The following is a 24841-nucleotide window of genomic DNA, read 5'->3' on the forward strand; positions in this document are numbered from 1 at the left end:
CTGGTTTGGGAATAGCACTGCACAAGACCGAAGCAGACTACAAAGAGTGACACGTTCAGCCGAACGCACAATTGGAGGGGGGCTCCCCACCCTCCAGAACATTTACAACAAGCGTTGCAAGGGCAAGGCTAAGAGAATCATTAAAGACTCCAGTCACCCGAACAACTGCCTCTTTGAACTGCTGCGGTCAGGCAAGCGATACCGGAGTCTCAAGGCGAGCACAGAAAGACTCAGAAGAAGCTTCTATCCCCAGGCCATCAGGCTGCTAAACGAACAATGAACACTACACAACAACAACCACCAAACGCACATAGCACACACATCCACACGCACACACTCACTTTAAACAAACACACTGTAGCACCCACTCCACACACTTTATAGCACACACCCACTTTAAACAAACACACTGTAGCACCCACTCCCCACACTTTATATTTATTGATGAAGGATTGCACTACAACTCGTACACCTTACTGTAAATTGTACCTAAATTGTACCTCATCCCATTCCTGCTTTGCACTATATAGTACTGTACATTAGTACACTGCATAGTATTGTATATTATATGGTAACTCAGAACATTGTACATATGTCTATACCGAACACTGTGACCTTTTTCTTCTTCTAAATTACATGCTATACTATGTTATTTGATACTATCTTGTCTAGCACAGTCTCTGGAGCGTAACAGTAAGAAGCATTTTGTATGAAAGTATTCTGTACTTCTGTATGACAACTATTAAAGAAACTTGAAACTCTTCCTCATCTTTCTCCTGCCCTCCTCTACTCTTCTTCCTCCTCACCTCCTCCTACTCACCTCCTCCTCTCCTCTTCTCCTCTTCCTCCTCCCCTCCTCTCCTCCCCTCCTCTCCTCCTCCTCCACTGCCCTTCTCTCCTGGAGGAGGTGATATCCAGAAGCGCAGGAGCAGATGTTGCAGAGGAATCACAGTGTGACGTGACGGTGATCGATGGCCGCCTCCCCGCCACGAATCTCTGCCACATAATTTGGCGGATGGCACCGGGATAACAACCCGCATCAGGCTTCAGACAGCTGTTGCCACGGCGCCCGGCAAACCTGCCGCATTGTTGCTCCCCGCCTTATTTCAGACGGAGGCAGGGCGGATGATTAGGGTGATTTACAGCCCGTCAGGAGCAGATGCCACCCCGACGTCACGGCCTCCTAAAACAAACACAAGGCTACGTGGAGGTGAGGAGAGGAGGAGGGGAGGAGGAGGGGAGGAGAGGAGGAGGGGGGAGAGGAGGAGAGGAGGAGGTGAGGATAGGAGGAGGGGAGGAGGAAGAGGAGAGGAGGAGGGGGGGGAGAGGAGGAAGGGGGGATGGGGGAGGAGAGGAGGAGAGGAGGAGGGGGAGAGGAGGGGGGAGAGGAGGAGAGGAGGAGAGGAGGAGGGGAGGAGGAGGGGGAGAGGAGGAGAGGAGAAGGAGAGGAGGAGGAGAGGAAGAGGAGGAGAGGAAGAGGGGAGAGGATGAGGAGAGGAGGTGAAGAGGAGGAGGGGAGGAGGAAAAGTAGGAGAGGCCGCGTGAGAGAGTTGTTTGGCGTCTGAGCTGGAATATGTCGTCACTCCCTTGAAGTTGATGCATAGCCTGCACTAGTCGAACTGGTCAAACTAGAGGTGGTGGCCGAGGGGAGGATGAGGATAAAGCTGGACGCTGTACTGGAAAACCCCTCCCAGCCCCTCTGTGAGGAGCACGTTCAGCCATAGACTCATCCCCTCTATGAGGAGCACGTTCAGCCATAGACTCATCCCCTCTATGAGGAGCACGTTCAGCCATAGACTCAGCCCCTCTATGTGGAGCACGTTCAGCCATAGACTCATCCTCTCTATGTGGAACACGTTCAGCCATAGACTCATCCCCATGACACACAACTAACAGCCTCTGCAGCAGTCCGTGCCCATGGTTGTGGAGCCCGATGGCTACTGTCTCACTCTATTTTTTTTTTTTTTTTTGTCTTTTTCCCCCTCCATTTTCCTCCGATTTTCTCCCATCCCAATATTAGTCGTATGCCAATTCCCAGTCCCTTCCTGGTCGCTGCGCACTTACCCCCCACAGTCAGATCATCTGGGAGAGTGGAGGCTACCACGTGCTTCCTCCGACACACGTCCAGCCAATCACCGCTTCTTTTCACCTGGCAGCGCGGATTCTTATCGAGAGGGCGTAGCGTGTGGGAGGACCACACTATCCCCCTCGAGTCCTATCCGCGCTTAGCAGGCGCCCTGACCGAACTGTAGGAGTCGCTGTTTACAACGACCCGGACCCACCCCGCCAGCTTCTCCCACCCTCTAATACAGCCAATTGTATTAGTGCAGACAACCAGCCAAGCTGGTGACAACCCCGGAGCTGTGAGCTGGATTCGAACAGGCGAATCCAGCTCACAGCTCCGGGGTTGGTGACGAACGCAATCTCCGCTCGGCCACCTAACCGCGCTACTGTCTCACTCTTAATAATAAACACTGTTAGGACTGTCTGACTCTTAATAATAAACACTGTTAGGAATATCTGACTCTTAACCCATTCCCTGTCACCACTTTGATCATCTTATACCATTCTCTGCCAGTACTGTAAGTCTATGGAGATGTTCACCTTCTTTGCAGGGCTATAACTTTTTAAATTGTATTGCTAAATTGACATTACTATGGCCCATTCAACATCGATTATCTATCGTTCAGGATGTAGGAACATTTTACTTTTTCATTCACACATTCATACGAAAATACCGTCTAGAGTATAAATATGTTTTTATCGTTTTCTGCAGTATTTCATAGAACGTGAGATATAGACATAAATGCATATATTAGATTATCAAATGCCGTTTGATACCGATCAACGTTATATAAAAAATTTCAACTGTACATGGTCCTAAACGTTATGACTGATCATCCGCGGGTGAACGGAGGGGGGGGGGGGGGGGGTCGTTTATAATTCCGTGACCGACGTTAAATGATTTATGTAGTATGGGTGATATATAGATCAGAGCAGTTTGTATCGAAAATGATAAAGAAAAACGCTTAAACTCACGGCAGCTTCCTCGTAGCGTTGGGCGATGAGAGTGGAGCAAACAGATCCCAGTTATATGATGTGGATCGATGCGATCCAGTTCCGGTTTGTATAATACTAATATACGCCCAAATCATGTGGATTATTGAGTTATGGCAACGGATCCATATCCACAGTGTGTGTATTGAGTCCCATGACGATAAACGAGTGGCCGGACGGAATAGGGAGACTCACCGGGATCACAAGAGATCCACTTCCGGTTGCAACTCGCCGATCAGCCACCAGGTGGCAGTATTGAAGCGTTGCAGAGTTGTGCTGAGTCCCGCAGCATATGACAAGGCTCCGTGAGTGAAATATGAATACCATGGCGAAAATATGAAATATTGATCAGAATCACGTCGTACGCCATTATTGGCAGAATTCGCATGAACTTGAAACCCGTCGTACGACGTGATTGGCGGGAAAAGGGTTAATAATAAACACTGTTAGGACTGTCTGACTTTTAACACTTTCAGTGCCAATGACGAGATTTCTCGTTAGTTCATGCCAACCGTTGAGTGCCAGCCGACGAGAGATCTCGTTTTTAATCGTTATTTTTTTTATTATCGATTTCCATAAATTTTTCATCAATCTAGCCATATGTTACCAGTGGGGATCTGTCTGAACTCGAACAGGGAAAATACCGCCCCCTATCGTCTCTCCGACAAGACGAAAGTCTTTCTCTGGTCTGCATCCCCTTAACAATTGTGTGTATTGAGCCGTACTGTATTGTACCCATTCTGCAATCTGTTAATAAAATTTTCATTCAATCAATCAATCTGCACAGTGATTGATTGAATGAAAATTGTATTAACAGATTGCAGAATGGGTACAATACAGTACGGCTCAATACACACAATTGTTAAGGGGATGCAGACCAGAGAAAGTCTTGTTTACATCAGGGTCCCCCATTTTCAATTCAAAATGAATTTTAAGGGTGCAACTTGCTCCGTGCAATCCATTCTTTGTGGATCTAGCCCTATGTGTTTCCAGTACCCAGCGTTGGATCAATAAACGCTATCAATATTTGGAATGGCGATCAGGAATTGGAATAATCTTTTTGTAGAACATCTGGTCTGAGGTAAGGAATCTATTTTACCAGTCTTGGGATAATCAGAGCTATTTTCACCTATATATCAGCGGGTGCCATATGTGTGTGTGTCTGTGTGTGTGTGCGATCAGGAAATAAGATAATCTATTTTTCAGCCTGCTTCTATAGCGTGCATAAGTACACATATACTATCGATAATCTAGCGTTTATTTGAAAACGATTCATGAATAGGCCGAAAAATTACAACATGTTTTGTGTATTCCAGTGTATTCCAGTAAAGGCCGTTTATCACAATCTTAATTTTTTTTTGAAACTTTCAAAAAACGAGCGTTTTTCAAAATGGTATAAAACGGAAATGAACCGATTAAAGAACAATCCGTTTCGACAATGTTGACTGCAAACAAGTCATTGATAAGCGACGGCCATATTAGACACATAGCCATAATTTAAGATATAGTTTATGCGTTCGCAAATATGAGAGCTCTGTCATTGAAGTGGGTGGTGGCACACAACGGGGTTCCGGGGCACCGCATGGCTGGCACGGAAAGTGTTAATAATAAACACTGTTAGGACTGTCTGACTCTTAACACATCCACCGCCGTCCACGCTGTACAGCGTTATTGCCCGCCATGCGTTGTCTGCCAGACCACGCTGTACAGCGATATTGAGATCAATATTAAATTTTTTCGCCATGGCATTCATAATTCATATATACACCTCCGACGCTGCAGCTGGACCCTACGGCTCAATACCGCCGCCTGGTGGATGGTCGGGCCAGTTACACTCGAACAACAGGAAGTGGGAGGTGTGCGTCGATTAAATTCATCCGGCCGTCAGACATTGTTGCAAGGCTCCCGACAGACACTATAGTACATATCGATCGCTTTATAAACTTAATAATCAATATGATTTCGGCGTTTATTGCGACATACAAACCGGAAATGGACCTAGGCGATCGACGTCCTATACTTGGGATATTTCACCGCCAGTCTCTTTGACGCACGGTAAGAGGACGCGAATGTTATTTTCAGCCCAATTGTTTATTCATTTCACTGCAAACCATCTGATCAATATATCACCCATACTACATAAAGCATTTACTGACGATCACGGAATTATAAACGACCCCCCCCCCTTTCCTCCGCGCATGATGACGCATAACGTATACGATCATATACAGTTGCATTTTTTAATATAGCGTGTCTAGGGAAGACACGCCAATCGATAATCTATGCGTTTAGGCCTATAACTCACGTTCTAGGAATTACTGCAGAAAACGATAAAAACATACTTATATTCTAGACGGTATTTTTGTATGAATGAAAAAGTATAACGTTCCTACATCCTGAACGATAGATAATCGATGTTGAATGGGCCATAGTAATGTAAATTTAGCAATACAATTTAAAAAGTTATAGCCCTGCCAAAGAAGGTGAACATCTCCATAGGCTTACAGTGGTGGCAGACTGGCTATATTGATGGATATAAGTTATGGCAGGGAATGTGTTAATAATAAACACTGTTAGGACTGTCTGACTCTTAATAATGAACACTGTTAGGACTATCTGACTCTTAATAATAAACACTGTTAGGACTATCTGACTCTTAACACATTGGGTGCCAATGACGAGAAACTCGTTATTTAATAATTATTTCTTTTATTAGCGATATCCATAAATTTTTCATCCATCCAGCCACACGTTATCATTGGGACTGGCTCTGAGCTCGAAAAGGGCAAATACCGCCCGCTATCGTCTCCCGGATGGTATTGCACCCATTGGAATGGAGTCAATGAAAATGCCTGAGAAAAAAAACTCCGGGCTCCACATTTTACTTCTGAGCCATGAGACTATTGCATCCACTGAGGGAACTGGGAGCAGCGTCGATTATGTGTTTTGAGGTATAGCGTTAGATCAATAAACGCGATCGATATTTGCAATGGTGATCACGAATTGGAATAATCTTTTTGCAGAACATCTGATCTCAGGTAAGGAATCTATTTGACCAGTTTTAGGGTAATCAGATATTTTTTCACAGATTTAACAACGTGTGTGTGTATGACGTTAGCGCTGACCAGGTCATGGATAATAGATTTTTCAGCCCGCTTCTCTAGCGTGCATAAGTACACATATACTATCGTTAATCTAGCGTTTATTTGAAAACGAGAGCTAAAGAGCTATTTTCACAGATTTTTCTGGAATCACTAGAAATCTTCAAAACTATACTCGTATTCAAAACGGTATAAAACTGAAATGTACTGATGAAAAAACAATCCGTTTCGTACATGTTGACTGCAAGCAAGTCCTTGATAAGCGACGGGCTTATTAGACACATAGCCATAATTTAAGATATAGTTTATGCGTTCGCAAATGTGCTCACCCTCTCATTGATTAGAGTGGAGATGTGGCATCCAAGGGATAAATCGCGCACCCCCTGCTGGCAACCAATGTGTTAATAATAAACACTGTTAGGACTGTCTGACTCTTAATAATAAACACTGTTAGGACTATCTGACTCTTAATAATAAACACTGTTAGGACTGTCTGACTCTTAATAATAAACACTGTTAGGACTATCTGACTCTTAATAATAAACACTGTTAGGACTGTCTGACTTTAATAATACACACTGTTAGGACTGTCTGACTCTTACTAATAAACACTGTTAGGACTATCTGACTCTTAATAATAAACACTGTTAGGACTGTCTGACTCTTAATAATAAACACTGTTAGGACTATCTGACTCTTCATAATAAACACTGTTAGGACTATCTGACTCTTAATAATAAACACTGTTAGGACTGTCTGACTTTAATAATACACACTGTTAGGACTGTCTGACTCTTACTAATAAACACTGTTAGGACCAGGGCCCCGTTCCCCGTACCTGGATAACTGAGTTAGCAGGATAACTTTCGGTTAAGTCTGACTTAAGCCGGACTTTCCGGCTCCCCGTACCTGGATTGTCCAAATCACCATGACAACAGATCCAAAAGTTTGAGCCTGGTCGAAAGCAGGGTTTAAGTTCAAGTTAGCCGGATCAACCATCGCCACGCCCCCGCAAAGAAGTGACAGCCCGTTTCCTGAAATTATTCCCACAGTCTACGATCTGCATTATACCATTCTGAATTACGTTTTTGTGCTCCATTCTTCCAGAGGGGGCTTTTGAAATGTAAAATAGACCCAAAATGCTGATACTAAATTCACTTTGTCCTAAATAATGCACGTTATATATACCGTGGCGCTCGCTCGGTGCGATGTACACATTATGTGGTTATTTTAATTGTAACTGGGATTAAGATGTCTGAGATGAGATGAGATGAGATGAGATGAGATGCGCTGTTTGACGGATTTGAGGAATTGAATGAGCCGTTGACGTCACATTAATGAATGAGGATAAAGAAATAAAACTTCATTCAAAATAAAGAATATTCTAAACACGGGTCTCTCGTTCATTAATGTATAAACAATGAATTTATCCCATCAGGCACAGTGGCGCAGCGGTAGTGCTGAATCCTGCCAACCCAGCGACCGGTGTTCGAAACCCCGTGTTTCTAATATAATTTTTTGGAATATAATATTAATGATTATACGCCAAAGTAGCCTGGTTTTAAGTTAAAATATTATAAATCTACATGCATTGAGGATGTCATTCTTTATATAGCTCTCAACGTGCACCAAATTGAATTATTCCTATATTGCAAAAAGAAGGAAAAGACTAGGGTTTAGAACCCCGGTCGTCTGCGTGAAAGTCAAAAGAAGAACCCGTTAGACCACAGTGGAGATAAGTAAAAGATCGACCACACATCAATCAATGGGTAAGAGAGCCGTATCGTAATTCTGTATAACAGTTTAACTAATTATTTTCGCTAGCAAGATCTCATTTGATTATTCGATCCAGCAGGCAAGTTTAAAGAAATATAATCTGATTGATTGAGGTAATGAGGGACTTAAAATTAGCCTATAGATAACGCATTTAAGGGGAGACACTGCAGGTGAATAGGGTAAAATTTTTTACTAATAGATATCACAATGAAACTTCCCCAGTTGATTACTTATATTAAGACAAGACTTTTTTGTATTACAAGTTTTCTGAAATTGTATGTTTAAATATGCAAATGAGGCATGATCTACTTAAATATGCACTAATTTGCATATAATTCCAGGACAGAAATCTGAACATTGGATAAAGCCATTTTCAAAATTATAGTTTCATTTTGTTGACATATTAGAGCCAAAGGTTATTACAGAGGGGATTTTGGATATCTCTTTTTATCACTCCATAAATCAGAAAATACTCCATTCAGTCCATTTTTATGGTAACATTTCATATTTCGCCATGTTTTTAGGAATAAAATGTGATATAAATCAGGGTATGAATGCGATATCAACAAACCCTTCTGTAAATACCTTCAGAACATAGATATGAATAGAACTGGAAGGTTTGGTGTATGTGTGTGCTACTGAAGTGGAGATTTCTGGCTCAGAGTATGAGGAAAAACTCTCAAAACTCATTTTTGGGAAAACGCCTTCAAAGTTCTGTATTGTAAAATGCCATACTTTTTTTTTTAAACAGATATTTACAAACACAATACCTAATCAAACCATTAGTAATAGACAACCTAAACACATGCCTGATAACTGAATAATAATAATAATGATTTTATTGAACTGAACAGAACTACACACAGGCTACAAACAGTGTAGTACAGTGTAGTACCCCCTAATAGGCAAAAGATATTTGAATAGATATCACTATGAAACTTTCCCAATTTGTTATGTACATATAAACTAAGAAAAAATATATTGCAAGTTTTCTGAAATTTATGTTTATATATGCAAATGAGGCACTTCCCCATTAAATATGTGCACATTTATGGATGCAATAAGGCAAAATGATGTAAAATAAACAACTAAATGTGTGTTATTGACGTTTTATTGTCACTAGTTTCATAGAAGACATGTTTAGGAAGCAAAATATAACAAAATCTCAAAATCAACAAAAAAAGTATATTTGACTATTCACCTGCAGTGTCTCGCCTTAACTTGTCGGCGAGGCGATTGAGCCGTACTGCAATATGTTACTAAAGTTTTAAATCAATTAATCAATCAATGCCGCTAGAGAATCAGGATCTCTGCTCTCGACACTTGCTGCCTTCTCGGCTGAGGCGGGCACGCGCACTTATCCTGGGTCTCAAGTCTGGCTTGAGTTAACGAGACTGAATCCACCTTCGAGGAACAGGAAAATCCCGGCTTCAAACATCGGGTTAACTGAATCTGGATAATGACATCTTGATCGACTTAGTTGAACCAGGTACGGGGAACGGGGCCCAGGGCCGGACTGGGGAAATAATTCATACCGGGAGATATAGCGTGAAATATAGCCCCAGTCAGGCCACTTTTTAAGCGGGGGGTCTGGGGGTCCCCCACCAGGATTTTTTTTGTTACAAAGACTTAATTTCCTGCATTCTGGTGAATTTTAGTGCATGTGAATCACAAACTAATGAGCCAACAATTGCTTAGTACAATGTACTGTTATGGACCTCAAATAAAACTGTTGTGGCACTAGCAATGCTACTCTCTCCACCTTCAAAAAGAAAAAAGCAAGAGCACAACATATTTTTCTATTTACTATTATAATACAGTTAACCACTCTCCTGTAAGGGCCTTTCTTTTTCTTTGTTTTATACCTCTCTCCTCCACCCTTTCTCTTTCTTCCACTGTCCATCTTGACATCAACGTTAATTGACTTTCGCTCTACTGTATCTCTCCCGAGTCCCTCACTACCTGGCTCATTGCCTGGCTGTTATTCTGCATCTGAGTGCCGTCTGCCATTCCATTCGCCGCCTCCGCTGTCAATCAGTTGTATCACCTGGTCCCGCCTCCACCAATCACATGCAGCAGCACGGCTCCATTGTGTGTGTGTGATCCGCGTGAGAGAGAGAGTCAGATAGTTCTCCAACTCTGTCGCAGACAGTGAAATCCTGGTTGTTCCCCACCCATCTAAGTTATCTAACTATCGCGCCGCGCCGCCGCCACAACTAGAAACAATGGCCTGACAATTTTTTTTTTTTTTTTTTTTCTGTGCAGGCCAGGCCACCGGGAAAACTCCCGGTGCTCCCAATGGCCAGTCCGGGCCTGGTTAGGACTATCTGACTCTTAATAATAAACACTGTTAGGACTATCTGACTCTTAATATTAAAGGTGACATGTACTATAAATGTCATTTTTCAGTCTCTAGCATTGTATTATAGTAATAGGAGTTCGTATCAATGTGTTTTAGTGTCTAAATACCATATTGGCGGATTGCTCTGATTCAGCTCAGCCCCTTTCCTCCTCCAGTAAATCAGGCCATTTTGATTTGAACGGCTGAGTGACGTCATTCGGCCGCTGGGTAGCGCACAGTGATGCGATTGGCTCTGTGGTTGGAGCTAATGCCCACCCCCATTCTACCTAGAATAGAGAGGTACCTCTACCTTCCTACATACCGGAGAAACAGGAGTGCAGTCACTTGCCTATCTTCCACGATGAGCAAACCCTGCAGGCCTTACAGGACATGTTCTGTTCCTGGCTGTAAAGCTACTAATACGTCTTTGCACGCTTTTCCCGTGGATGCCGAACTTCGCCAGCAATTGACAAAGTTCGTTTTTGGGGACCCTCCTAGTTCTGTCGCAATGTCTCATACTCGGGTTTATACTGCACATTTTTCCACCGAAGACGTTGTCAATCAAGGTCTTTTTGATGCTGGGGTGGCATCCTGGATTATTCTAAAGAAAGGAGTTGTACCTACTATTCGGGACCCGACAGAAGTAGTAAGTAGATATGTCGTAATTAGCCAGCTAACTAACTAACTGTTGCTACGTTCACTGTGTGTGTGTGGGGGGTGGAACCATTGTTTGGGGGGTGAGGTATGTTATCATCAATCTAACGTTACTGTGTGTGTTCGACGGTGGGGTATATAATTAATCTTTTGATGCTGGGGTGTTTTCCTGGATTGTTCTAAAGAAAGGAGTTGTACCAACTATTCGGGACGCAACAGAAGTACAAGTAGATATGTCGTAATTAGTCAGCTAACTAACTAACTAACTAACTAACGCTACGTTCACTGTGTGTGTGTGTGTGGGGGAACCATTGTTTGGGGGGTGAGGTATGTTATCATCAATCTAACGTTACTGTGTGTGTTCGACGGTGGGGTATATAATTACTCTTTTGATGCTGGGGTGTTTTCCTGGATTGTTCTAAAGAAAGGAGTTGTACCAACTATTCGGGACGCGACAGAAGTACAAGTAGATATGTCGTAATTAGTCAGCTAACTAACTAACTAACGCTACGTTCACTGTGTGTGTGTGTGGGGGAACCATTGTTTGGGGGATGAGGTATGTTATCATCAATCTAACGTTACTGTGTGTGTTCGTTACTGTGTGTGTTCGACGGTGGGGTATATAATTTCTGTTTATTTATATTTGTGGCTTGGATTATATAATGTAATTGTTTTACTATTTGGCCATTCTTAGGCCACAAGCTCCAGCGCCCATGTACGCCTGCCTCCAGCTTCCAGGGACATCAGTTGCCAGACCGACCCCCCAAATATGAGTTCTGTTGGTACACAGCTGTCTATGAAAACTCTACGGTCACATGTCAAGAGTCGAGGTTTGTAACATTTCTGATCAATTAGCAATTAATGTATTCCAACACACATGTAGTTTTGGCAGCTATATATAATAGCCTTTGCATATACCATATAGTTTTGTGCCTGCCAGGCTCTGATCTGACACCCTTCCCCCCCCCCAACCAATCACTAAAGCACATTTTTAACTGCGGCCTGTTTAACTGCACATGACAATAAACAATCTTGTATCTATAGCAATCTGTACAGTTTGAACTATAGTCTCCCTTGTTTGACTCCCTTGTTTGACTAAACTATGTTTTGTAAATAGGTGTTCAGGCGAAAGTCGTGTCTGTATCTGTCGGGGTGGCAACCACAACTACTGGCTACTAGTCAACAGGGACCCTCCACGTCAACACCTGTGAAGGCGTTTAGACCCAGTAAAAGACCACGACTGGAGTCTGATGACGATCAAGTGACCTACAGCTCGATAGACGTTCCAGAGCCTCATGATTCCACGTTCAACATTGACTCATTGATGAGCGAGCCCTCGATTGTAGCGTAAGTTGTTACAAAAATCTCCATGGCCGGTAAATAGAAAAGCTGTATAGTTGTGCTGTGCTGTGTTATTTATTTGTGTTTTTCTCCCTTGAGCGAGCAGGGAACCGTCGAAACCAATCTATGAGGTCCAGAAATACATCGTTTACGAAGACTGTCTACTAGACTTATTCCAACAGTGTCCGGTGTGCGATGCTGGATGTCATATCACGAAGACTACGCGAGGGACCTTCTTGGCTGTCCGCCAGCTCTGCCCGAGTTGTAAATATAGCAGAAAGTGGGCCAGTCAGCCACTCATAGGGAGCACACCAGCCGGAAATATCCAGCTGTCGGCTGCTGTTTATTTCACTGGCTCATCTTTCACCCAAATGGAGAAGGTATTTGATTGCACAAGTCAGATATACATTATGTTTTTGTTTGTGATTCACACATGCATATTAACAAAGCGTTATTCATTTATTCTATTAGGTTCTCAATGCGTTACGCGTCAAGACAATCAAGTACAGAGCGTTTCGGAAACACGCCAAGAAGTTCTTGGAACGGGCTGTTCTGAGTATGTGGAATACGGAGCAAGAGGTTACCCTCGCCAGATTAAGCCAGGAGGAGATGGTCATAATCGGAGGTGACATGCGCGCAGACTCTCCAGGTTAGAAAACAGCTCCCCAATGTCAGATTTCGACTTTATGAATACATTTTTAATATTGCACTACATTGATTGAAATTTGTTATTATTATTTTCAACAGGCCACAGTGCTAAGTACGGTAGTTACTCTGTGATGGAACTCGCCACCAATCATGTCATAGACGTCCAACTAATTCAGGTAATTAACAAGTCTGAAGACACCGCACCCTTCATTGTGCTCAAACACATCTCACAAAGCTCTCGCTCTTGAATATTGAATCGCTGTAGGTGTGAAGTGGTCTGGCTGTGTGTGTGGGCGGGGGTTAGGAAATGGAAATTGTGGGATGGGGGATGTAGTGTTTTTAACACGGGTGACTATTTTGAAAAGGCTATTTCATTACTGTGTGTCTCTTGCCTTGCTTGTACCTCAACAGAGCAATGAGGTAGGGGGGAGTTACCAAATGGAAAAAGAAGGCTTGAAGAGAAGCCTCGCTCTTCTGAAGGACAGAGATGTGACCTTGGACTGTATTGTCACAGATCGTCACCCGCAGATTCAAAAGTACCTGAGAGATCTGGGCATCAAACACTTCTACGATGTGTGGCACGTGGCCAAAGGTATGACACTTATGTCGAAAGGCACCACACATTCAATCTCTTAGGATGTTGTTATCCTGTTCTGTTTAGATTGACGACTGTTATGTTCTGCTTAATTTCCAATTCAAGGCCTGTCTAAGAAGCTGGACAAGGTGGCACAAGATAAAGACTGCAAGGTGATAAAAAAATGGCGCCAACACATATTTAACCACCTCTACTGGACTGCTGCCACATCAAAGACGCCGGCTGAGAGGGTGGCCAAGTGGAAGTCATCCCTCAATCACCTGATGAATGTACATGAACACGACGAAGAACCACTCTATCCACGTTGTCTTCATGCTGACCGTTTGTCGAGAGATAGTAGCAAGTGGGTTAAACCTGGTATGTCTGTCTGTCTTTCATCATGATTATATACTCAACATATTTATTTATGTTCTCATTCTAGATTGGTGTGATTTACAAATGTATACTTGCTTGAATAATTCTAATCTACTGTAATATACTCTAATGAAATATCTGAATGCAATTTCTTTTTTACTTTAGACTCAAAACCGGCCCACCAGCTCGAGAAGGTGCTGCTAAACACGAGGCTCATCAAAGATTTCTCCAAACTAAGTCCACACCATCAAACGTCTTCACTGGACTCCTATCACAGTGTCATTTTACGTTTTGCCCCGAAGAACGTTGTCTTTTCATACATTGGAATGCTTTGCAGGTATTTTATATTGTGTACAAATGACTAATTATGGACTCCTGATGTGTCGAATCACTCATTATGTTGCATTAGATAACCTCAGATCAACTACAAATATATTGCTTATCGAAATTTTCCTTTCAGACTATACCTAGCTGCAATGCATTTCAATGAAAACGCCAACCGCCAGCAAGCTACAGACGTTTCGGGAGCCCCGGCTTACAGAATGAGCTTCCCCAAGGCCAAAAAGGGTGGACACACTATAAAACCAAGGAAAACCGCTCCCACAGTCAGTAAGTCAAAATATCAACATTTATTATTGCACACACATGACCTATATAAATAGAAAAATATTTCCACTTACAGTGGAACAGCATTAACAACAATAACAATAAATTGAATAAATAATAACCTTTTTAACATGACAAAACAAACAATTTCTCATTTACAGATGTGAACCAGCTCATGGAGCTCCTGTTTGACTGTGTCATTCGTGACCCCCAACCATATCTCCAGGTGGTTGAGCAGATTCCCATCCCAGAACATCTGTGCACACAGTTTGACAGGCCTTCCATGGAAAAAGCGGTTGCTGCATATGTGTCACACTTTAATCTTGTACCGGCCTGAAGCCAGTGTAGACACCATCAGCATCCGGAAATTCGGTGCGGATTCTTAGCACTACACAGGAAGGGATTACTACCCTCACTCTGCGTCCTAAGAACCCCCAACACCAGGCCACAAAACACCAGTACGAGATATATCTGAAACGGCTAAAGAAAAAGAAGGAAGTATTATATTTATGCACAAATAAAAAAATAACCGCTGTGAAATTACTATTTGTCATGTCATGTCATTGGACAGTAGCAAGCATTGATTATATAGGATGTGCAATAAGGATTAGATCGTGTTTGCAAGAAAGATTAGTATAGTCTGAGAGATGCAAGATGGAGAAACACCTGTAAAAAAATATATATAACTGTAATAAATATTATTTACTTATTGATTCCACGGGCTGGTATCCGGCCAAAATCTGCCTTGTAGATATTGGTTGCCATTTGGATAGTATAGGGGTTGAAGCAGACTGGTTGCAATCCAGGATGAACAACCATGCACAGAAGTCCCTCGGGCTCCTGATTTATTCTCCTCCTGACCTATATATAGAAAATTAAATAGTTAGCCATATGCATGGTTTTCAGTGCTACCAAGATGCAAGGTTGTGTGACATTACTACTGTACCTGCGGAACCTCCATGTAGCACACATTCTCCGCCTCGGTTGGCATTCTTCCACAATTTCCACAGGTAGCCCAGATAGCAAAAGACATTAATTAAATGTTGGATTTTGGTCAGATTGGTTATTTTTGGTTGAGGTTGAAAAAGCTATGTTTATTCAATATCTAAATTACAGACACCATTTCAACATTTGAAAAACTGTTGTTGAATCGATTTAGTATAGATGCTTGTTTTTCAATGTTGAAATGCCCAACAATGAAATTACATGGTTACAACGTAGTGCTGATAATCCCCCCTCCCCTCCCCCCTCCCCTTCGAGGGGGTAGGTCGTAAGCAACTCGCGAGGCCAGCTAGAAGATCTCACGGGACTTGAGGCATTAAAAGAAAAACTTGGCGCCATGGTGTCTTCATTCAGCGTGACTAGTCAAGTGCGCACACGTCTTTGGTAAGTCCTTGACAATATAATGTATTATGCTATTCACATTAGGCATGTGCCGGTAACCGGTTTCACGGTTTGAAAATGTCAAAACCCCCGGCCTGGAAAGTAGCGTTAACTTATAACAGCGCGAGCTAACGTACGTCAGCTATACGTCAGCTCAACCATGCGAGTCTGCTAGCTTAGCCAGCTAACGTCAGCTCGACCATGCGAGTCTGCTAGCTTTAGCCAGCTACACAGACCATGCGAATCTGATAGCTTAGCAAGCTAACGTCAGCTCGACCATGCGAGTCTGCTAGCTTTAGCCAGCTACACAGACCATGCAAATCTGATAGCTTAGCAAGCTAACGTCAGCTCGACCATGCAAGTCTGCTATCTTTAGCCAGCTACACAGACCATGCAAATCTGATAGCTTAGCAAGCTAACGTCAGCTCGACCATGCGAGTCTGCTAGCTTTAGCCAGCTACACAGACCATGCGAATCTGATAGCTTAGCAAGCTAACGTCAGCTCGACCATGCGAGTCTGCTAGCTTTAGCCAGCTACACAGACCATGCGAATCTGATAGCTTAGCAAGCTAACGTCAGCTTGACCATGCGAGTCTGCTAGCTTTAGCCAGCTACACAGACCATGCAAATCTGATAGCTTAGCAAGCTAACGTCAGCTCGACCATGCGAGTCTGCTAGCTTTAGCCAGCTACACAGACCATGCGAATCTGATAGCTTAGCAAGCTAACGTCAGCTACACTCTGACGTCACGAGAACGGCGCCATCTTTGTATGGGGGAAACAAATGGATTTCTACTGATCAAATGTCTGCGTTGAGCTCTGTTTTTATTACATATTTTACCACATTCTTGTTGATTTCATAACCTTTTCATATAATTTGTTTTGAAAATATTGAGGCCAACATGGCATTTCACTATTTCGAAAGCCTTTCTGGTGATTCTAAAGTGTATGTTTCCCCCCCAAGCCATAGACATGCACTTAGACAGAAAGTTAAACAGAAAGGAAGTTGACTTCGAGAATGATTCCAATAACTGCTATTATTCGAGATCATTCTACCACAAAAGGTAACGTTTATGACAAATATTGAAACATAGTTAGTTTATCTTCCCTATTGTTAGCATTCAGCAACAATTAGATTTGAAAAGTTTCAAAATGGTGCCATCTTGATCAAATAAAAAAGCTACTGTACATTACAGTAGATTTCATTATCTGTTCCCATGCACGCTGGTGATACTAAATCCAAATTGAACTCGGGCATTTGAAAGATAATATATGTATATATATAAATGTGCGAATTGGCTATAATAAGGTAATTTATGAGCCTGCTATTGTATATTCTATGATAATATTTCAAATTACATTGGTCCGGATGGGAGAATTCAGTACAGTATCTACAGAACCTTCTGTTTAATAATCTTCCCTTTATTTATTTTACACTCAAGAAGGTATTGAACAAGATCAGTGGCAGTTTTTAATGTTTGGTCATTATTAGCATGGTGTTATTCACTGTCAAAGATGCAAAGAAAAATCATAATTAATATTCTCCTTTGTTTCATCACAATTTAAGCAAGCCTAGTAATAGACACAATATTTCTGACACTGTGAATATACATTAGATAGATAGATGACGCTATACAAGAATATGCAAATGGCCCTTGTAGAAGTGGAGCAATATTCCATTTACCTAGGTATATATTTTAGGCAGATTTTCAGAAAATAGGCTCCGGGTGGAAGAGGTTAAATATTTTAAAATATGTTGGAAGGACCTGATAAATTAATAATTTGGCTGATATATATATTTGTTTTATGCATATATTATTTTAATAATTTTTTCCCCTCTATTTTCAGGGTTGTGCTACAAGAGAAGAGGACTGGAGGATTCACTGCAAAAAAAAGGCCAAGTAATAACAAAAAAATTATAATCAGCACCACCTCTTTTCTATTTAGACCTGTTGTAACCTATACGTTATTATATACCTTTCAATCCGGGAGTTAATGGGTTAAGATGGCTTCTTATGAATCGTATTGGGCTAAAAGACGTAGAGTCATTCGAACTGTAAGGGGCATAGAGAAAGATATCCTTAAGGAATATGAGGAATCTCTGCATAATCAAAGAGAAAATATTTACCCCTGTGTGAATAGGGAACCTGCCTTCACAAGCTCACACTTTTCCCAACTAGATGCACTACCAGCTTCACATGTAGACATAGAAAATGGTCATATAGATGGCAGTGTAGCTGGCAATGATGAAGTTGAGTCCGATGTGCAAATGAAAAATGATCATTCTGATGGTAGTGCAGTAGCTCGAAATGAAGTTGATCATATGCAAATGGAAAAATGATGATATAGACGATGAAGCTGGCAATGATGAAGATGAATCAGATTCTCACTATGAGAGCGATGAGGAGCAGCCGCCTAGTCAGGATCTGCTTATAAGGAGCCTAAGATATTGGGCAACATCCTACTCCATTAGTCTTGTTGCTTTGTCTGCTCTGCTGTCCATCTTAAAGCTATTTCACCCTAAGCTCCCTAAAGATGGAAGGACTCTGCTTGGAACACAATCTCATGTTGCAACCACTCAAATGCAAGGTGGCGAGTACTATCATTTTGGATTGGTGCGAGGAATACTTTCACGATTAAAATGTTTAAGTTTACCAGTGAACCTCACAACTCTTACTTTACAGTTCAATATAGATGGTCTCCCCCTCTTTAGGAGTTCAAGACTTCAATTCTGGCCTATACTTGCAATCCTGAATTGTGATTACACTAAGTCCCCATTTATTGTCGGTATATTTAGTGGTTTAAGCAAGCCAAAGTGTGTTGTTGAGTATCTGCAGAAATTTGTTAGCGACCTTAAAAATGTGCTGGCTAATGGCATTGTTCATAATGGTAAGAAATTGAATGTACAGGTTTCCTCATTTGTGTGTGATGCTCCTGCTAGGGCCTACGTTAAGAATATTAAGTCACATAATGGTTATTCAGGGTGTGACAAGTGTGACCAAGAGGGTGTGTGGAGGAACAAAATGACGTATCCAGAAACAAATGTCAGGCTCAGGACGGATTCGAGTTATTGTGATATGATTGATGAGGAACACCACTTGAAACAGAAACTCAGTCCTTTAACAGGGATAGTAAAGATGGTTTCTTCATTCCCAATAGATTATATGCACCTCTGTGGTCTTGGGTTGATGAGAAAACTGTTGCATATGTGGTTAAAGGGCAATCTAGCCACTAGGCTTCCTTCACAAACAGTTAACAGTATATCAAGCAAACTGCTGGTGTTACATTCCCACACCCCTGTTGAATTCAATCGCAAGCCAAGAGGTTTGAATGAGCTTGATCGTTGGAAAGCTACTGAGCTCCGATCCTTCATGTTATACTGGGGTCCTGTAGTTCTGAAGGATTGCCTTCCCAGTGAGTTTTATGACAACTTCATGTTGTTTTCAGTGGCCATGTATTTGTTTTTGTCTCCTGGAACTTCTGGCCAAATGGTTGAATTTGCACATAGATTAATGATATCCTTTGTGGGCCACTTTGGACAGTTGTATGGTACGGGTGAGATTGTGTTCAGTGTCCACCAGCTTATACATTTAGCAGATGAATACAAACAATTTGGACCTTTAGATAATGTTTCAGGGTTCCCTTTTGAGAATTATCTTGGCCAAATAAAGCATCTTTTACGCAAGCCACACCAACCTCTACAACAGGTAGTCAAAAGGCTGTCAGAAATGCCACATGTTGAGGTTCCATTAGCAACAGATCAACCAGTTTTAAAGCACATTCATACTGATGGTCCACTTCCTCAACATTTCAGTGTTGCTCTACAGTACACAAAGGTCTCCAGTTGTCGTTTTACCTTGTCTACAAAGCAGGGGGATAATTGTATTCAGGTGGGAGATACAATTGCAGTAGTGCAGAATATAGTCCAGGAAGAAGGTGAGGTCTATGTGATCTACAGAAAGTTCAGACACCAAGAATTATATTACACTTATCCCTGCGAGTCCTCCCTCATAGGTACATACAAGGTTAGAGAGTTGTGTGATGAGATCGGGGTTGGTAAAATTAGCTTTATTAAACGTAAATGTGTTCTGTATCCAGAGGGAAATAGCCTCATAGCTATTCCAATAGCTCATCTGCAGTAGACATCTTATGATTCATGTTTTTGTCATTATAATTTTTTTATCATTAATATTCTAATTTAATTTATTGTACACAGAATGGAAAGTGAGGTGGTGCTCTGGGGCGTTGTACTGTTTCCAAATGGCGGAACTGCAACAGTTCTTTCCAGCTGGTTCAATCCAACGGAAGGTACATTATTATGGCCCCCAAAAAACACAAATTATTCAAAGGCCCTTGAAGAAAACATGATGCCCTGTGAAGGATGGACCACATATGACAAAATTCGGCTCTTAATTATTTGTGGTAAGTATAGTCACTGCTATTGTCTGATGTGAATTGTTCCTCATACTTCTTATTAATGTCATGCTGTATTTTCTGCTTGTTCTTTTACAGACTCATTTGTAAAGGCCAAGCAACATGAAGACAAGTACGTGACTACTGGATGTCTAACCACTGATTTGGAATCTGAAGAGGAAGCAGATGTACGTCGGAAAAGAAGAGCAAGGTACAGTTGAATTCCTCCTTTTGGTTAAACAGAAATGGGCCATGGGCTGGCTCCTGAACAGTGTCTCAAGGATTGCTCAATTAATTGAATTATCCTGGGAGCCTGGGAATGTTAAATGTTTTTTTTTAGGACAAATCATATGCATGCAGTGGAGTCAGATGAAGAGCCAGACAGCAGGGTGACGCGAAGATATGCCAAGCCACCTGATGTTCATTTCCCAGGTATAGTGGTGACACTTGTCAGTTATGACACTAACTGCTACACCTACTTTAAGTATTGCCATGTATAATTCCATTTATTTATTAATACAGTGCAGCCAGAATCCAGCCAGTACCCCTTGGTGCCAACATCAAATGCAAGCAGTGGTATGTCATTATTTACTAACATAGCAGAACAAAATGTAGTTGCATGAGTGCTTTACAAGCATTTAGTTCCTCTGTCAATACATCCAAACATATCAGTCAGGTTATGTGTTCAAAAGTTACAGTGTCCACTATTCATGTCTTGTGTTCCCTTCTTTTAGTCTCTGGAGGAAGCTGCTCGGTCTCTGGAGGAAGCTGCTCGGAGAATAACCAGCCTAATAATGGTAAGTGAATCACTTCACACTACTAAGTCAGGGTGGAGCCGGTGGACAGATTGTAAATGTGCTTTTGATAGCATTCATTGTTCATGTTTTGTTGTGTTCTCTCATTTTAGGCTTTGGTGGAAGCTTCTTGGCACAGTTGGAGTCAATGGACCACTGCAATGATGGTAAGTAGATTAATAAACTAGATATAGCTATGTGATTCTCTCAGCCACTCTTGTGTCTCCAGTCTGTTTCAATAGGTGGCGGTTGGATTACTAGTCCTGCCTTACTGGATACCTTACTGACTGGAAATGTTAGTTAAATGGGTGGAAATGTAAAGTTGAGTGCATATATGAGTAGCTTATTCAGTGTCTCACTATTTTGCAATGAGCTGTTAATGTTGGCATGATATTATATGAGAACTTGTATTTTACAGTGACTAATTACGGTTATTTTAATCCATTTCAGGAGGGAACCACACTGGACAAGTAAGGAATGGTATGTCTTTTGCTTGCTACTGTATATGGTGCTCATTGATACATTGATGGTGCTTACCTTATTTTGTTAATTCTGTCGCTCTTTCTCTAGGAAAGCCAATGTATAACTCCAGCCCCTACCACACTGTGCCATCAGAGCGAGCAAGGAATGGTATGCATTTCTCATCTTAAATGTTGTTTTTTTGGGTAAAATTCCATAATTCGTGTTCAATGTAAACAATGATGTGTGTCCTTTATTCTCTTTCTATTAGACTTCAATGCCAACTATAGCCGTGGCTCCAGATCAGCTGACTTCAACTCACATCGCCTGGGTAAAGATGCTGTGGGATATTTGTAGATATCCTGATGAAGAATGTGCTCAGTCAACCGAGGCTTGGATAATAACAAGGGTTTATTAACCAAACAGATAGAATACATAGAGAGAATGGCTGAGGGGCTCTCCCCAGGTGATCAGCTGAAATGACCCAGGTAAAGCGACCTCGGTTGTGGTCGGGAGGAGCCCTTTATAGTTCAACAAGGGGGGTGTGTGGTCCCATTTGATAGGTCAGATGGGGGGGAGGGGGTACAGGTTTGGGGACACAGGGGAGGGGGGTGATTCCACAGAGAGGGGGGGGGGCACAGGTAAGGGGAACATATTTACATGAGGACATATTATACCACAATACTCACTTTTCTTTCTTATAATGTGGGTGAGATTAATGTATAATATACCAGGATTGTTTGGAACAGGTAAAAGTGGGGACCGATGTAATCCATCGGTTATCAGATAATGAAAAAAATAGAAAATAATTAAAATAATGAAAATGTTGGCCAATGTGTTCTGTTGGTTGGCCTAATAATTTAAACTAGTATTATTTATATACATGATTCATGACATGATCGACTGGACTGCGGTCTGTGTTATTTTGATATCAGAGATGTGGGAATAGATGTCACCCTTTTCTTTTATTAATCGCTCAAAATACCTATATCAATGAGTGGTCCTCATCTCTGATATCAAACAACAATTAACATAATCATTAGAAGCTATCGCTGTGCAAATATCTTGGCATACCTTCAGTCGTTCATGTCGTGACTCAGGGGAGCTAATGTGATCGTTGTGCATACAGGCATCGTAATAAACCAATTAAATACATGCACTGTCTGTGTGGTCAGAGTGCACAGGGTGAAAAACAAAATTGTGTGCATAATTATTAGGAATGGGATTTACACATAAGGCTAATGTGTACAAAAACATTTTAACAACCGTTAACCTGGTGGTTAATAAAACTAACATGATTGATTATGGGAAACTGTTCACAAATATATATAATTATATATTTGCACATTTTATGATGATTCTTGATGAAATTACTTAGGATCCAGTTGTATTTAACCTGAGTTTGAGTGTCACTTTCATCTGTGATTGCCTCAGTTTTGTTGGTCTTTACTTAGAATCAGGCAATTTTCTCCATTTCTTCTCTATAAATGAGGAGATAAAACGTCTTATGCATCGCTTCTGTATGTAATTCTAGTGCATATACTATCAATGGTTCACCATACGTTACATGTCCTCTTCTATGAGAGAATAAAAACAACTGATTCTTTCTTGTCTGACAATACAATTTTGTAACCTAAGTAATTCAAATGTGATGTAATGTGATCATGTGGTCACTTCTTCCTTCAGCAATACATTTTAGCTCATTATTACTAACCATTGTTAATGCTTTCTCATTGATTTATTTTCATCACATCCCTAGTTCATCGTTTTGCAGATACATACAATTGTGTGAAAAGTTTCCTGCTTGTGAAGGTATTAATCTGAATGATGTTGCGTCGTTGTTGACAAGGTGTTCTCTGTCGGTCGTGTGGCAGGGCCAAACAGTAACACATAAAAATTAAATAAATACATACAATAGACATTACCTTAGTGGCTAATGTGTCAAAATAAAATTGAAAACCGTTAACCTAGTGGTTAATATAAAAGGTGATTATGATAATCGTTATGCATTGTTCTGTGGTGCATACTATCAATGGTCAAAACAAACTTGGTGTCTTGGAACAATCCAACTGGTTCTGCCCTGTTTAACAATACCATTTTGCAATGTGACTCTGTGATCATTTCTCATTGTCATTATAAAATTGGTTAATGCAATCTTACTGATTGTATTTCATCATATTCCTAGTCAATAATTTTCCAGATACATATGAACTCTGTGAAACAGTTCTTGTTTGTGAATCTGACAGTTGCTGTGAAGTGTTGATCATCTGTTCTCGGTCTGTCGTGTGGCAGGGCCAATACATACATAACAATGTGGACAATGTGTGTTCAGAAGTATCTTGTTCCACAGGTCTCTGATGATGTCTCTTCTTGACGATGCAGTCGGGAACATTCACTGGTCGTCGTTCATTCAGAGGGGGCCTACAGGAGGTCGCCGTCCGCTCCCTGTGTACCTTGTCAAGGGTCACCGGTAGCAGTCAACTATAGTGGTCTTTTCCTGCAGCCTATGTTGTTCTCCACCACCATCACATGTCTGCCACTGTGCTCACGCTTGGCCCCTATCAGGCCTAGAGACATGGTGGTCAGGGCGTTCTTGAACGTGCTGTGTGGTGGTTGGTCCCCCCCATTCCTCGTCATCGCGGTACTAGAGGGGCGAGGGGGCGGGCGTTTTTGAATGTGTTGTGCTGGTTTCGCTGTCCTCTCCTCGTCATTGCGGTACCACTTGATGGAGGGCGAGGGCCCGCCGGTGTAGTGGCTAGTCAGTAGGACGCTCTCTCTCACACGGATGACAATCTTGTCATGGGAATCCACCTTGATGGTCGGGGCTTTGGTTCCCATCTGCAGGTGATGGGTTTGGTCTGCCGTGGTCTGCAGTGCCGGGGTGGAGGCCGTGGATTGGATGGCGGCTCTCCCACGGTTGCTGTCGTCGTCCTGGTTGTGTCCGCAGCTCCTTGGCGGCGTCCCTGGTGGTAGTATGCTGTCGTGGGTCGCTCAGGTCCCTGGGTTGTGTTCCTCCTTGCCTGGTCGCATCGTTTCTCGTGGTTCAGGTCACGCGTCGTCTCACTCGTCCTGTCCTCTCACCAATTCATGATCTGAGGATGATGAAAACTGCCTTAGAAAACTCCTCACATAAATGATTCAACGCCTTTCTGCTACAGAGGAAAATCATTTAGGGTTAATTCAATTTATTGTAAATAAAATCACTTAATTGAAAATAGGAAATGCAAGCCAATTGCATTAGCAGTGATTCCTTGTGTCAAGAAGGTCACATTCACTACAATCTTATCAGACCTTGTATCTAACTAGATCTACCTAGATCT

This window comes from Notolepis coatsorum, assembly GCF_963971535.1.
Source record: "Notolepis coatsorum genome assembly, chromosome: 4".
Taxonomy (NCBI): Eukaryota; Metazoa; Chordata; class Actinopteri; order Aulopiformes; family Paralepididae; genus Notolepis; species Notolepis coatsorum.